Raw genomic sequence first — 16,155 nt, forward strand, 5'->3', positions numbered from 1 at the left:
TGGAAACTAGGCCAGAAACATTGCCGGAAAATTAAGCCCCCCAAATTTCGGCTCACTTCGCCGAACTGATCGCTGAGGTCATCGCCTGTCCCAACTTTCGGCACATCGCCAGCACTTCGCCGGGCTGATCGCTCACCGAGAACATCGCTGGATAATAATTGCTTTTCCAGGGCCTTCCTCATCGAAATGGGCACTATGGACGCCATTTTGAACTTCGGAGGAAGGGAGGTGGCAGCAAAAAAACTGCAGCTGAGATATTTGTCAGTTATTTAGGCTATTTTACAGATAGATCAACTCAGATTTATACTTGTATTTCATTGTACAATTGTAGCTTAGTACATTAGGCATTTTTTAACTGAAAAGTGCATTTATAACAAGTGAAAAAACTTATTGCTAGTGATAGGGCCTATGCTTTCTGTGCCATTACTCGTAACTGCTCACACGCTGGTTTCTGAAAGGATCAAGTATACAGCCAACGAAGGTACTTGAAAAACAATCTTACCTCAACTTCTCTGAAAACACGTGTCTTGGGAGGCTGCGCTTTCGGAAGGAGGTCATCGATGAGATTTGCGAGCTCGTCAAGGGTGATTTGCAACCTTCCAGCACCATCAGAACCGCACTGTCCGTTGAGGTAAAGGTTACTGCAGCACTAGCCTTCTACGCATCGGGATCCTTTCAGGCTTCAGCTGGCGACATCTGTCGTATCTCTCAGCACGCCACACACTGCTGCATTCGGCAGGTGACTGAAGCCCTTATGCTCACAGAATGAACTTTATAAGCTTCCCAATGACCAGGGAGGGCTTTGGGTTTCTCCAGAATAGCAAACTTCCCCAAAGTGCAGGGAGCAATAGACTGCACACACATCGCCCTGAAAGCGCCTTTACAGAACACGGAGGTGTTTCGTAACAGAAAGGGATTCCACTCCATAAATGTGCAGCTTGTTGACCACAGCCAACTCATTCTGACAGTTAATGCTACATTTCCTGGCAGCATCCATGATACGCAGATCTTACGTGAGAGTGCTATCCCTGACCTGTTTGTCAATCAGCCAGAAGGTCACGGTTGGATGCTGGAAGATAAGGAATATGGCCTTGCCAGCTGGCTGATGACCCAACTGCGTAATCCCGTCACTGAAGCAGGGAAACATTACAATGAAAGCCACATTGTGACACGGAACATCGTCGAGAAGACAATTGGAGTCCTAAAGCAGCGTATCTGATGCCTGGACACTCTGGTGGCAGCCTGCAGTACCACCCTGACCAGGTCGGTGAGTTTATTGTGGTGTGTTGCATGCTACATAACCTAGCAATAAGGAGAGAACAGCAAATGCCTGATGGGGCTGCAGGTCCACCTCCAGAAGGAGGGGAGACGATGAGCCAGCCGGCGAGGAGCAGGAGGAAGAGGAGGTTGGTGAGGACCTCTGGGAGGACCAGCCTGGCGATATAGCCATGGTCCTACCACCCCTCCCCTAGAAGAACAGCACCCCGTGGGAGTTACGCGGCCACAAAGCTGTTGCATCAGCAGCTGATAAAGGAACGTTTTGCATGAACTTACATTGGAGATCGTCACATTTACATTTAGATTAACAATTATGTTTATACAAAAGTTGTATTTACGTTGAGTTATGTTTTAGCCTTGCCTGCACTGGCCTGTCCTTTTGTAGTGCAGTATTTGCATTAATGCCTAACTTAAGTAATATTATTACAAGAGAATAAAGATGTTAAATTATTCAAAATGCCTAAGTTAACTAACCTTATTAGAGAATGCACAACAATTGTTAAAATCATTAACAAAATTTATTGCAAACAGAATTCTTTTCAAACACCCTCCTCCTCAAACCCCTCCCCCCACCAAACTATGAACGAACATTTTAAACAATTTAACATACAATGAGCAATGATCTCTCTCCTCTCTGTCTCTGCCTTCCTCCTCTCTCTCTCTCTCTCTCTCTCTCTCTCTCTCTCTGCCCCTCCCTGTGCCTTCTGCGCATGTGTGGATGACCCCTAACCTCCCGAAACGTGGGAAAAGCCAGTCGGGGCGGGAAAAAAACCCACACATGCGCAGAAGCCCATTGCTAGGGAAGCTTTTGCCTTCGACATCGCTGGCTATTCGGGGGGCAAACGTCACATCGCCAACATTTCGGATCGCCCATTTCACATCGCTGGACTATCGTCGAGTGGAAAATCGCTCCAAAAAAATGGGCGATGTTCCAGCAATCATCAAGGCTGAGATATCGTAATGGGCGATGGCCAGCAAAGTGGAAAGTCTAGCCCATTGCCTTTCAGCAATCATCGCCCATATAAGCGCTGAGATTCAGGCTATCGCCCATATTTGCTGAAAAGTGGAAACTAGCGCCCGATTATAGCCCATTTATCGCCAACCCAACTTTCGGCACTGCTGAATGAGCTGCATCGCCCGGCCTACTTTTTAAAAAAAATGACGTCATCCTTGTGCAAGGTCAAGAATAGTGCTTATAATGGAAACTTGCGCCCGATTATGGCCCAGATTATCGCTGAGCGCTACTTTCAGCATTTCGCCCAAATGATCGCTGGCCCAAAAATACGCCAGAAAATCTGCAATAACTCGATACTATTCGGCAATACGGGGAGGATCTGTAGTAAAAGGCTGTCGGGAGAATCAATTTGTGAGTGATTTTAAGGGCCTTTTTGACTCTTGCCAATCATCTAATCATATTTGTATTTGTTCAGGACAAATTAAGGGCATTTATAGTGATGGGGCCTGTAATTTGTCGAGCAGTATTTATCATTAATCACATGCTACAGAATAGAGATGGGAGAATAAAATGAGAAGTTATAAATAAGTACATTGCTGTAATGTCAGGGTTAATAAATCATGGATTTTCTCCCTCTCTGGTCTGCAGTACAAGTAGAAGCAGAATGTCATCCCATGAGGAAGGAAATGGAGTTCACCTCAGTTGGCTGATAGATCTTATTTTATAAAGCAACAGGGGCTAGAATAAAAGAAAGGCTCTATAATGTTATTGATGGGGACCAGGTCCCCTGTTCTCTGTCAACCTCCGTGGGAGTCTTTTTAAGTCTTTGCCTGAAAAAAAAACGCACATGCGCAGAACGGCCGTTGCTATGGACGCCAGCCTTGCACGACTGAATACATTGCTACGGTCCATTTTACATCGCTAAGGCTATCGCCCAAATTAAAAAGGCGAAACTAGCGGTTTTTAAAATGGGCGATATTCCAGTGATCCTGAAAATTTTTTTAAAAAGCACGGAGGCCGGAAATGTCGCCCATTTTTGGGCGATAGCGACCATAGTGGAAAGTCTAGCTCATAGGCAAAGTGGACATGCTGTTCTTGAAGCTTACATTGAACATGCTTGGAGCAATGCAGCAGGTCAAAGATGGGAATGGGAGGGCTAATTGACACAGTGAGTAACTTCAGGAAAGGTCATGTTTGCAGACACAACAGAGGTGTTGTGAACATGCAATCTGCATTTGAGGGAGAATCTCCATGTTCAAACATTTGCATGTGTCTGACTGTTGCTCAGATCCAGCAAGCCCAAGCTCATGTTTTAAGGGGTATTTAATGAGCTGAAACCCTTCATCAATTTGAGTTGAGCGAAGTAAAGTTGGTTGGAACCTTCAGAAAGATGGGAACGTGAGAATAGATTCAGTAGGGAGGGGGTAAAGCTGGAATTAGAAAGCAAAAATGTAGAAAGTGAGTTTGAAGGACAGAGGAAACAAGCAAGAAAAAAGGGTAAAAAAGCAAATTTAAAAGCTCTTTGTCTAAATGCATGTGGCTTTCGTAACAAAATAGATGAGTTGACGGCACAAATAGATACAAATGGGTATGATCTGAAAGCCATTACAGAGACGTGGTTGCAAGGTGACCAGGACTGGGAACTAAATATTCAGGGGCATTTGACAATTCGGAAGGACAGACAGAAAGAAAAAGGAGGTGGGGTAGCACCGTTAATAAAGAATGGGATCAGTGCGTTAGTGAGAAACGATATTAGCTCAGAGGATCAAGATGTTGAATCGGTTTGGGTGGAGATAAGGAATAATAAAGGGAAAATGTCGCTGGTGGGCGTAGTCTATAGGCTCCTTAACAGTAGCTACACTGTTGGACGGAATATAAATCAAGAAATAATGGAGGCTTGTAATAAAGGAATAGCAATAATCATGGTTGATTTTAACCTTCAGATTGATTGAACAAAGCAAATTGGCCAGGGTAGCCTTGAGGAGGAGTTCATAGTGTATCCGGGATAGTTTCCTTGAACAGTATGTTGCAGAACCAACCAGGGAGCAGGCTTAGATCGAGTACTGTGTAATGAGGCAGGATTAATAAATTATCTCGTAGTAAAAGATCCTCTAGGAATGAGTGACCATAATATGGTTGAATTCAAATTCAGTTGGAGGGTGAGAAAGTTGGATCTCAAACCAGTGTCCTAAGCTTAAATAAAGAAGATGACAAAGGTATGAGGGCAGAGTTGGCTAAAGTGGACTGGAAAATTAGATTGAAGTATGGGACGGATGATGAGCAGTGGTAGACATTTAAGGAGATATTTCATAACTCGCAACAAAAATATATCCCGATGAGAAGGAAAGGCTGGAAGAGAAGGGATAACCATCCGTGGCTAACTAAGGAAATAAGGGAGGGTGTCAAATTGAAAATGTGGCCAAGACTAGTGGGAGGCCAGAGGATTGGAACATTTTTAAAGCCAGCAGAGAACAACTGAAAAAATGATTGAGAGGGAAAATAAATTTTGAAAGTAAAGTAGCACGAAATATAAAAACAGATAGTAAGAGTTTCTACAGGTACATAAAAAGTAAAAGAATGGCTAAAGTAAATGCTGGTTCCCTGGAGGATGAGACTGTGGAATTAATAATGGATAACAGGGAAATGGCAGAGACATTGAACAAATATTTTGTATCGGTCTTCACAGTAGAAGACACTAAAAACATCCCAATAGTGGATAATCATGGGGCTATAGGGAGGGAGCAAACTTAATACAATCACTATCGCTAATGAAGTAGTACTAGGTAAAATAATGGGACTAAAGGCGGACCTTATGCCTTACATCCTAGGGTCTTAAGAGAAGTGGCTGCAGAGATAGTGGATGCATTGGTTGTAATCTACCAAAATTCCCTGGATTCTGGAGCGGTCCCAGTGGATTGGAAAACCGCAAGATAACGCCCCTATTTTAAAAAAAGGAGGCAGACAAAAAGCAGGAAACTATAGACCAGTTAGTCTAACATCTGTCGTTGAAAAAATGCTGGAGTCCATTATTAAGGAAGCAGTAGCAGGACATTTGGAAAAGCATGATTCAATTAAGCAGAGTCAGCATGGTTTTATGAAAGAGAAATCATGTTTGACAAATTTGCTGGAGTTCTTTGAGAATGTAACGAGCAGGGTGGATAAGGGGGAACCAGTGGATGTGGTGTATTTGGATTTCCAGAAGGCATTCGATAAGGTGCTACATAAAAGGTTACTGCACAATATAAAAGCTCACGGGGTTGGAGGTAATATATTAGCATGGATAGAGGGTTGGCTAACTAACAGAAAACAGAGAGTCGGGATAAATGGGTCATTTTCCGGTTGGCAAACAGTAACTAGTGACGTGCCGCAGGGATCGGTGCTGGGGCCTCAACTATTTACAATCTATATTAATGACTTGGATGAAGGGACCGAGTGCAATGTAGCCAAGTTTGCTGATGATACAAAGATGGGTGGGAAAGAAAATTGTGAGAAGGACACAAACAATCTGCAAAGGGATATATACAGGCTAAGTGAGTGGGCAGATGGACTATAATGTGGGAAAATGTGAGGTTATCCACTTTGGCAGAAATAATAGAAAAGCAAATTATAATTTAAATGGAGAAAAATTGCAAAGTGTTGTAGTACAGAGGAACCTGGGTCCTTGTGCATGAAACACAGTTAGTATGCAGGTACAGCAAGTAATCAGGAAGGCAAATGGAATGTTGGCCTTTATTGCAAGGGGAGGTAGAGTATAAAAGCAGAGAAGTCCTGCTACAACTGTATAGAGTATTGGTGAGGTCACACCTGGAGTACTGTGAACAGTTTTGGTCTCAGTATTTAAGGAAGGATGTACTTGCATTGGAGACTGTTCAGAGCAGGTTCACTGGGTTGATTCCGGAGATGAGGGGGTTGACTTATGAGGATAGATTGAGTCATCATCATAGACAGTCCCTCGAGTCGAGGATGACTTGCTTCCACACCAAAAAGTTTACAAATGTTTCAATGAAGGATCTAATTTTCCAGGTCCCGAACAAAATCTTGAAGGGTGGAAGATGCCTGTGCGTGGATTTTTTTAACATGTGGTGGCCGTTGCACACCAGCCACCACACGGGCTTTACAGAGCTAGGTCTTGGTCCAGTGGCAAGGGTTATCCAAGACGACTGGAGACCAGCTCTGCTGCACGGACCTAGTGCACACACACACATCGCAGTGTGGGCTGGCCAGTGCTGCCCCTGGACCCTCGCCTCTTCTGGGCCCTGAACTCTCACCTCTTGGCCCCGATTACGTCCCTCTACAATCTCTCGCCGCTTCCTCGCCCCGACCTCGCTGCTCCTGCAGTACCTGCCCACGCTCCAATCAGCGAATTGGATTTTGGTAACGTCCAATTCAGTCGCCCTCTTCACTGCCGTTGCTCTCCTGCTCCAGCATGTGCTGCTCCCTGGAGTGGTACACCGCCAGGCTACTCCTTCCGCTCCCCGGCCTGCTCCAATGGTGCTCGCAGGCCGGGGGCCGCTCAGACTGCTGGGCCAGGCCGCCACGCTGCTCCTTCCGCCCTGCTCCGATGGTGCTCGCAGGACAAGGGCCGCGTGTGCTGCCCCCGGCTTGCGAGCATTATCGGAGCAGAACGGGGAGCAGAAGGAGCAGCGCAACAGCCCGGTCCAGCAGTCTAACCACCTAATCCCTCTTTTCAGCTCTTGGTCCCATGTTGTGTAGGTTGGGCCTATACACACTGGAGTTCAGAATGAGAGGTGATCTTATTGAAACTTATAAGATAATGAGGGGGCTCGACAAGGTGGATGCAGAGAGTATATTTCCACTCATAGGGGAAACTAAAACTTGGGGACATAGTCTTAGAATAAGGGGCCGCCCATTTAAAACTGAGATAAGGAGAAATTTCTTCTCTGAGGGTTGTAAATCTGTGGAATTCCCTGCCTCAGACAGCTGTGGAGGTTGAGTCATTGAATATATTTCAGGCGGAAATAGACAGATATTTGAGCGATAAGGGAGTAAAGGGTTATGCGGAGCGGGCAGGGAAATGGAGCTGAGTCCATGATCAGATCAGCCATTTTCTTATTGAATGGCAGAGCAGGCTCGAGGGACCAAATGGCCTACTCCTATTTCTTACGTTCTTATGGATTAGGCTAGTTTCATTCCTGTAGTTTTGAAAGACTACATTAAGAAAACAGTAACTCATGTACAAAGGTGAATGGTGGATTGTGACCATTTACTGTTTGCCTTTCAAGGAACTGGTTCGTATAATTGTATATATTAAATTACTGGTATATATTCACTTGTTCATCTGTAAAAATATATTTGCTTGTTAAGGGCTGAAATGAGTTCTGATGTGATGCTTAAGATGTGAGAGATTCTTTGGAGGCAATTTACAGAAAGGTTTTCTGATCATTATCAAAGACTTAGCTAGAGATCAGGCCGATGCTCTCGGACTGTAAAGATTTACGATGCATTTATGAGAGAAATGTAAAATACAGAAGTCAGAGCGGATGGGGCAGAAAAGACTCAGTGGATATTTAGATCTCTAACTTTACCCATGTCCCTTTCCCTGTGCTTATCCCTGGCTTTGCTTGCTGCATTGGGGGAACCATTATGCCGTTCTGAGTTTTCTCCTGCTTCTCCATTACAAACCAGCAACTGTGTTTCTAACTTCCGATTATAGCCCCCACCACCCTGTATGAAAACGTATATAGGGTGTACTGAAGATTATGACTGAGATGCATTTAATAATTTATTTGGGGATGGGTGATGGGCTTTGAATGTATTGTACAGTAAGAGTAAGTTTTGGGCTCCTGTGAATTGTTGATCAGTTTGAATGGAGTGAGTGAATGGAACAGGAGAAGGTGTCTGGCAACTGGACAAGACCTAACTCTGTCAAGCCCATGTGGTGGCTGGTGTGCAACGGCCAACCCCACGTAAAAAAAAATCCACGCACAGGCATCTTCCACCCTTCAGGATGTAGTTCAGGTCCTTCATAGAAACACCTTTGAACTCATCCTTTTTTTTGGCGAGGAAGCAAGTCATCCTCGATACGAGGGACTGCCTATGAGTGAATGGAACAGGAGAAGGAGTCGGGCAACTGGGCCAATTGAATGTTGAACTTGTCATCTGGGCGCCAAAGCCAGGCTAAACAAATTAAACTTGGGAGACACTGAAGCTCTGTTACCTTTATAAAGATGGGAAACCTGACTGAAGACACCAGTATGAAAATGTACAGCTCAGTTTAGGCCTGTTGCAAAGAATATAACAATTTACCAACTTGCACAGTCCTCCCTCGTGATGGGAGGTTTCGGAATTGTATGTTGCTCTATCTGTGTGTCTTTGTAAACCTGCTGGTGTTCCCTTGTGGTGGGGGAAGTCCGAAACCCACTCACCTTCAGGGCAAATGCTCATCGACTGGCATTCAGCAGAAGTAGTTAACATATATGGTTCACATCCAAACAGGAACTGACTGAGCAGATGCTTTTGGATGGGTTGAGGGAAGCTAAAGGCCCATGATGTGACCCAGGTGGTTAATGCGGCTAATGCTGAATGTGCTGCCTGCCAGCTGATTTCGGTATTACCAAAACCAACCACCTAGGACTTCTGCACGGCTGGCAATTGCGGCTCTCCAAGAGCACAGACAGGCAGAGGAAATGCTCTGGATTGTCCTGAGCCAAGATCAGATTAATGCATCAGCTAGGAGAAGCAAAAGACACAACTTGAAGCAGCACTGCGTAGAGCCACCTAAGCTTGACCCTCCTGCTTTCAAGGGTTGGAGATTTCTTGTTGTGTATCTGGCTGTGCGCTGGGCACAGCAGCGCTTCTGTGGGCATGTCAAGACTCGGGGAAGGAAAATCTGGAGAGTTTATCTTTTACCCAGTTTTCCCCAAATAATTAGAAAAATACATATCGTATATGTTTTATAAAACTGAGGATTTTTGAAAACGCAAGAAGTTTACCACCAAGGAGTCTTCACCAGATTGGGTTGCCTTAGTATGTTGCTTTGTGCTTTTTATGATGAGTGTCCCAGAGCAGTTCAATTGGCTTTGTTCACGAGGCTGCGATTTCTGTCTGACCGGAGGGCTGATCTGGAGTCCTTTGGGTCCTGGGAAAACTTGTTTGTGGCGGAGCACTGTGTAGCCCCAGCTAATAATGAACCTTCCTGGCGTTAAATGGTCTGCATCAACTTTCAGACCAGTCTGAAGTTATGACCCTCATTGTAGTCAATGATTTGATTTGAACCTCTTGTCATACAAGTCTTGTAATCAAGTGCACAAAATGTATTTACTTCAGATTTGGTGGCACTTTCTTGGAAAGAAAGGCCCAGCTGCGGACGCAGATATATTCTGCACAGTCCCACCTATTATTTGTCCCTTTAGACCTTTTATTCAAGGGATTATCGAGGAAACTACAACTGAATTAGTGTTTCTGGCTGTGGAATAAATTCCAGATCTGTGTCAGTTAACAGATTTCTTATTAAGTGTAACATTCTGTAGCTCTCATTACTGTTGAATAACCCATGATTCGGGTGGGTTTTTCAGTTTCCAATTTTGTCCCTTCCCCTTTTGGACACACTGATTCTTGCGAGCTTGTCACCTGCCTTCTGCTATCTCACCTAAATGAATGTTTTGTGTGTGTGAGCTCCGAGATTGTTTTACCGTGGGTTACATCACAAGTCAAACCAGATACTGGGCGCTCATCCTACAGCCTTAAATCTCACTGACGGGCTGCAAACCTGAATTCAATAAATCTCTTCATTCGTGATTTCGCACCAGGAAAAAAAAAGACCATGGAAGCTTCTGGATTGTTGTGAAAACCCAACTTGTGTACCTTCAGGGTAGGGAACCTGCCAGCCCTACCTGATCTGGCCTACACATGACTCAAGGCCACATGTAGGCCATGGGCAAGAACTGGAGCCATGCCAGTGTCACCCACATTCTGAGAACAGAAAGAACAGTCCTGTCCTGGTCTAACGTCCCCGTGTACTTTCCAGCTGAACTTACAGGACAGTGATCGGAAGTGCAAACTATGACTGATTTCTTTCTTCGCCTCACAATTGGATCAGCTGCTCATGGTTATCATGTCTGCTACCTTGGCTGTGATCAGCTAACTTGGCACGGACTGGCTTGGGGACCTTCTGCCCCAAAGCCCTATGCTGACCCAGTGAATGCTGAGAAGGTGGCAAACTTTTTGTTGCATGCGTTCCCTGATTCCCTCCAAAAATGCCACCTAATCTGAGAGAGACCCTGAGGTGAGTCGTCAAGAACAGAATGACTCCCTTTGGAGTTTTCGCATGAACTGCATTGGTTAAATTTGACTTTTTTGAGAAAGCCATGCTGCATTCCACGTATTCTCATATCCTGTGACCAACCAGTTTTCCCTTGGCTTTAATTCAGTTAAGCACTTCTGGCCTTGAAATATAATACAAGAAAATGGCATTGTACCAGTATGGAGATAATCATTGCATTGGTAAACTACATTCATGTTGGCATTGTTACAGTGGCAATGCAAGCCTGTTTTTGTGCTTCACTTATCAAGCATGCTTTCCTCTTGGTAGGTTGTGACATCACCATACCATTCCCTAACTAAGATCTGCATCCTACTACCCTGGGTGGCTAGGGAGAAAAGGTGACAGAATGTATCCTACCTGTCACACACAACCCATTTCCTTGGTGTGGGGCTGGCGATGAGGGACACAGTGAATTTAGTGCAAATGAACATCACCACTGATGAGTTTATGTGGAGAGACTAGAGATGTTGGGATTGTTCTTAGAGCAGAGAAAGTTAAGGGGAGATGTATTTAGAGGTGTTCAAAATAACGAGGGGGTTTGATGGAGAAACTTTCCACTGGTAGGTGGGTCAGTAACCACAGATTTAAGATAATCAAAAAAACAACTTGTATTTATATAGCTCCTTTAACATAGTTAAACGTCACAATGCACTTCACAGGAGTGTTTAAAAAAATAAAAAAAATTTGACACCGAGCCACATAAGGAGATATTAGGGTAGATGACCAAAAGCTTGGTCAAAAAGAGGTAGGAGTGTCTTGAAGGAGGAGAGAGGTGTTTAGGGAGGGAGTTCCAGAGTTTAGGGCCCAGACCGCTGAAGGCACGGCTGCCGATGGTGGAGCGATTTAAATCGGCAATGCGCAAGGGGCCAGAATTAGAGTAGTGCAGATATGTTGGAGAGTTAGGGAATGGACCCAAGACAATGGTTTCAGTCTTCCCAATATTTAATTGAGGAAATTTCTGCTCATTCAGTACTGGATGTAGGACAAGCAGTCTGACAATTTAGAGTCAGTGGAGCGGTCGAGAGAGGTGATGGTGAGGTAGAACCGGGTGTCGTCAGCGTGCATGTGGAAACAGACGCTGTGTTTTTGGATGATGTCACTGAGGGGCAGCATATAGATGAGAAATAGGAGGAGGCCAATGATAGATCCGAGGGGACACCAGAGGTAACGGTGCGGGGGCGGGAATCACATTGCAGGTAATTCTCTGGCTACAATGAGAAGGAAGAGTTGAGAATTTTTTTACACAGCAAGTTGTTATGATACAGAATGCATACCTGAAAGGAATTTCTGGATAGTTCTCTCCAGTATATCGTCACACATCTGCGGGAAGGGAAATGTGTGACTTGTCAGTCAGCAAGGTAGGGGAAACCTAGGGAAGGTGGAGAAGGTGCTCCCGCAGGCACTGGTCCTATCCAATAACAACAACTTGTATTTATATAGTACCTTTAATAAAGTAAAACTTCCCAAGGCGCTTCACAGGTGTGTTTTAAGACACAATAAATACATTTGACACCAAGCCATATAAGAAGATATTAGGGCAGATGGTCAAAGAGGTAGGTTTTAAGGAGCATCTTAAAGGAGGAAAGAGAGGTAGAGAGACAGTGAGGTTTAGGCTGGGAGTTGCAGAGCTTGGGGCCCAGGCAGCTGAAGGCACGGCCACCTATGGTTGAGCAAATATAATCAGGGATTCTCAAGAGGGCAGAATTTGTGGAGTGCAGACATCGCGGGGGGGGGGGGAGGGGGGTGTTGTAAGGCTGAAGGAGATTAGAGATAGGGAGGGGTGAAGGTGAAATGTACTTGCTAGCTGTGAGAATAAGTATGGAGGATGCCCGGAATGCTAACCAGGGTGCTGTGAGGAAGTTTCAATCGTAACTTTCAAAAGGGAATTGGATATATACATGAACAGGAAATATTTGCAGGGCTATGGGAAAGATCAGAGGATGGGAGAATTGGATAGCTCTTTCAAAGAGCTGGCACGATGGGCTGAATGACCTCCTGTGCTGTAAGATTTTATGAAGCACCAACCCTGCTTTGCAATATAAATACAGCAATGCTATCACTACAAGCATAACAGCTCTTTCAAAGAGCCGACACAGCCACAATGGGCTGAATGGCCTCTGTCTGTGCTCTATGATTCTACACCGTGACCCCCCGACGTGAGAACAACTCCACAGGTCGGGTACAAAACAGCTGGAGCGGCGTACCATTACAACTTCCAGCTCGAGCTGCTCCAGGCATGCAACGGCTTCAAGGTGGATGACCTGGTGATGTCATCAGAATCCAGGTCGCTGTTTGGAGCGTGGGCGGGAGCATTGGCGGGGCCCTGGTAAAGCAGAGGAGCGGGAAGCTCGTGGCAGAGGTGCGGCGAGTGATTGAGGCGGAGTAGCGTTGAGGGATCGTGGCTGAGGTTCGGCGGGTGATCGTGGCGAAGGTTCGGCGAATGTTTGGTGCGGAGGTGCGGTGGGAGATCGTGGCGGAGGTGAGGTGAGTGCTTTGTGGCGGAGGAGCAGTGAGAGATCATGGCGGAGGTGTAGCAAATGAGGGTACGGGGCCCAGAAGAGCCGAGGGCCCGGCGGGGGGGGCAGCACGGGCCAGCCCACAATGCGATATGTGTGCACACCAGGACCGTGCAGCAGAGCAGGTCTCCAGTCATCCTGGTTAATCCTTGCCATTGGATAAAGGCCTAGCTCTGTCAAGCCTGTGTGGTGGCTGATGTGCAACGGTCACCACACGTTAAAAAAATTGACGCACAGGCATCTTCCACCCTTTCAGCTGGAGCTCAGGACTGGAACATCGGGTCCTTCATTGAACTCGTGAACTCGTGGAAGCAAGTCATCCTCGTCCGACGGACCGCCTATGATGATGACTAAAGCATAGTGAGTTTGTGCAGTCTTCATATAGCTGCATTGTAGACTTTCTCCCCCTAAATCCAATTTTGGTAACCAGCAGTGGACATTTTAAAACTATCCTGCTATGTCCGTTTTAACTGGAACAAACAGCTAGTCAAACCAGATTATAGACTTGGTGCTCCCAAATATGGATCATTCCTGGAGAGCACTGTTTAATTTGTATAACGTTGGTGATTATAGGTGTGTCTCCAGTGTTGAATAGTTTAAGAAGGCAAATTAAGAGCATCATACAATAATTGTATTGCTTAAGTGTAATTTCCCCCTCCAACAATGTATTAGTATCAATAAGTGCACTGAGTGTTGTCAGCATGTTGTACATTGGATGAGATGTTAAATTGAGGCCCCATCCACCTGCTTATGTAGCATAAAAGGTGGTGTGTCAGCTGTGGCTCAGTGGGTAGCACTCTCGTCTCTTGAGTCAGAAGGTTGTGGATTCAAATCCCACTCTAGAGACTTGAGCACAAAATCTAGGCTGTCGCTCCAGTACAGTGCTGAGGGAGCACAGCACTGTCGGAGGTGTTGTCTTTTGGATGAGACGTTAAACTGAGGCCCTTCCTGCTCTATTAGGTGGACGTAAAAGATCCCGCGATATTATTTTGAGGAGGAGCAGGGGAGTTCTCTCCGATGTCCTGGGGCCAATATTTATTCCTCAATCAACTTCATTAAAAAACAGATTATCTGGTCATTATCACATTGTTGTTTGTGGGAGCTTGCTGTGCGCTAATTGGCTGCTGCATTTCCCACATTACAACAATGATTACACTTCAAAAGTAGTTCGTTGGCTGTAAAGTGCTTTGGGACGTCCGGTGGTCGTGAAAGGCGCTATATAAATGCAAGTCTTTTTTTTCTCTTCATAAAAGGTCCCGTGGCGCTATTCGAAATGATCGTAAGGCGTTGTCCCGGTTTCCTAGCCAGCACTCAGCCCACAACCAACCCCTCCAAAAACATTGTCTGGTTCTTCATTCATGTGCTGTTTGGGGAATCTTGCTTTATGAATCTAGGTCCATGTGACTGCAGCTTAGCTGTCCCCCCATTTATCCCGACAGCCGCCTATATTGGGCAAATGCGCTGACCATTTGGTATCAATTACAATGGCGCCGCTTATAACCTATTAAACGTGCCGCCTATTTCGGGAAGTTCGAGCAGTTGTTCGCATAATCTCTCCCTTTACCATTGCAGTGTTATCCGTCACAAATGAATATATTACAAACTTTTCAGTGACAAACATGAGAGATTGAGCTTGGCCTCTCACTGTAATCAGATCAGTTTCCTGCAGACCCGACCAACACGTTGAACAACTCCTCTGCCCCGGAACGGACCCCAATGCTTTCTCAATGGCTTTGTTTACATCATCCACTGTACGGGCACAAGTTTCCACCTGATTTGCGCTTGATTTTTAGGAGCAACTGGTGGAGAACGGACTATCTTAGAAATCGCAATTCTCCACATTTTTTTTTTCTGCAGTTCTACTTTGGAACAGAATTTTTTCTTCAAAAGGGGGCGTATCCGGCCACTGACTCCTGATTTCAAAGTTTCCACAGTGAAAACATACTCCAAACTAAAGTAGAATGGAGCAAGTGAAGATTTTTGTAGAACTGAAAAAACCTGTTCTACACATTAAAAAATCAGGCGCAGGTTACAAATTAGGCGTCCAGAACGAGGTGGGGGGGAAGGGAACTCATTAAATTCTACAATAAATCCTTATTTATACTTCTACAAATATTATACAAATAAATCCAACCTAAATAAACATTTATAAGCAAAGAAAAGATTAAATAAACCATCTTCCTACCTGTGTGAAAGTGCTTCAGGCACGGAGAATTCTGCAGTCAGCCTGAGGCGCCCGTTCTTCCCGCGGGGGGGGGGAGGGGAGGCGCCTGTTCTTCCTGCGCGGGGGGGGGGGGGGGGGGGGGAGAGGAGAGGAGGCGCCCGTTCTTTCCTGCGGGGGGGGGGGAGGCGCCCGTTCTGCCCGCGGGGTGGGGGGGGGGGGGGGGTGGGAGGAGGAACCAGTGAGAAGGCTGCACGTGCTGATGACAATGTGCTTTTATTAAAAAAATGTTCAAAAATTAAACAGCTACAAAGAACTACAAAAATGGCCGAGTGCCAATGTTTTTTTCACACTGAGCATGCGCGAACGCTCCAACGCGCACGCGCAGCGTTGCCGGCAGGAAAAAAACTAATTTAAATAGTACCCGCTCCCTCCCACTTACAAAATTGGCGCGAGTGTAGGCTCCGCCCCTCTGGGCGCCGCACCAGGCAGACAAGGAGCTGCAGAACGCTCCAGAATCGCGAGTTATTTTTTTAGGCGCGAAAAACGGGCGCCCCTTTTTATCGTGTGGAAACTTGGGCCCTATATAGCGGGCAAATCGCATCGACACCAAGGTGCCCGCTATAAGAGGTGGGGACTGAATATGGTGTATATACAGTGCCCCAGGTAGGATAAGTAGCAGTATAATATATGTATGTAAATATATATGCACACACACACCGGGAGTATCAAATTGAAAACAAAGACATACAATGTGGCCAAGACTAGTGGGAGGCCAGAGGATTGGGAAATTTTTAAAGCCAGCAGAGAACAACTAAAAAAATGATTGAGAGGGAAGATAGATTATGAAAGTAAAATAGCACGAAATATAAAAACAGATAGTAAGAGTTTCTACAGGTACATTAAAAGGAAAAGAGTGGCCAAAGTAAATACTGGTCCCCTGGAGGATGAGACTGGGAAT

At 45.5% G+C, this 16,155-nt stretch overlaps 1 protein-coding gene across 2 annotated transcripts in view; it reads left to right on the forward strand.

Moving 5' to 3' along the window:
- Nucleotides 1–16,155, forward strand: part of map3k3 (mitogen-activated protein kinase kinase kinase 3) — a 170,075-nt gene that overhangs the window by 13,061 nt on the left and 140,859 nt on the right. Inside the window, exon 1 of one of the 2 annotated variants that reach the window (XM_070864090.1) lies at nucleotides 13,353–13,393. The exons of the other annotated variant lie outside the window; for it this stretch is intronic. The gene's annotated coding sequence lies outside the window, so the exon portion shown is untranslated. Of the gene's footprint in view, nucleotides 1–13,352; nucleotides 13,394–16,155 lie in introns of those variants that run through there. 2 annotated transcript variants of the gene reach the window in all.

This window comes from Pristiophorus japonicus, chromosome 21 (genome assembly GCF_044704955.1).
Source record: "Pristiophorus japonicus isolate sPriJap1 chromosome 21, sPriJap1.hap1, whole genome shotgun sequence".
In the NCBI taxonomy this organism is placed as follows: domain Eukaryota; kingdom Metazoa; phylum Chordata; class Chondrichthyes; family Pristiophoridae; genus Pristiophorus; species Pristiophorus japonicus.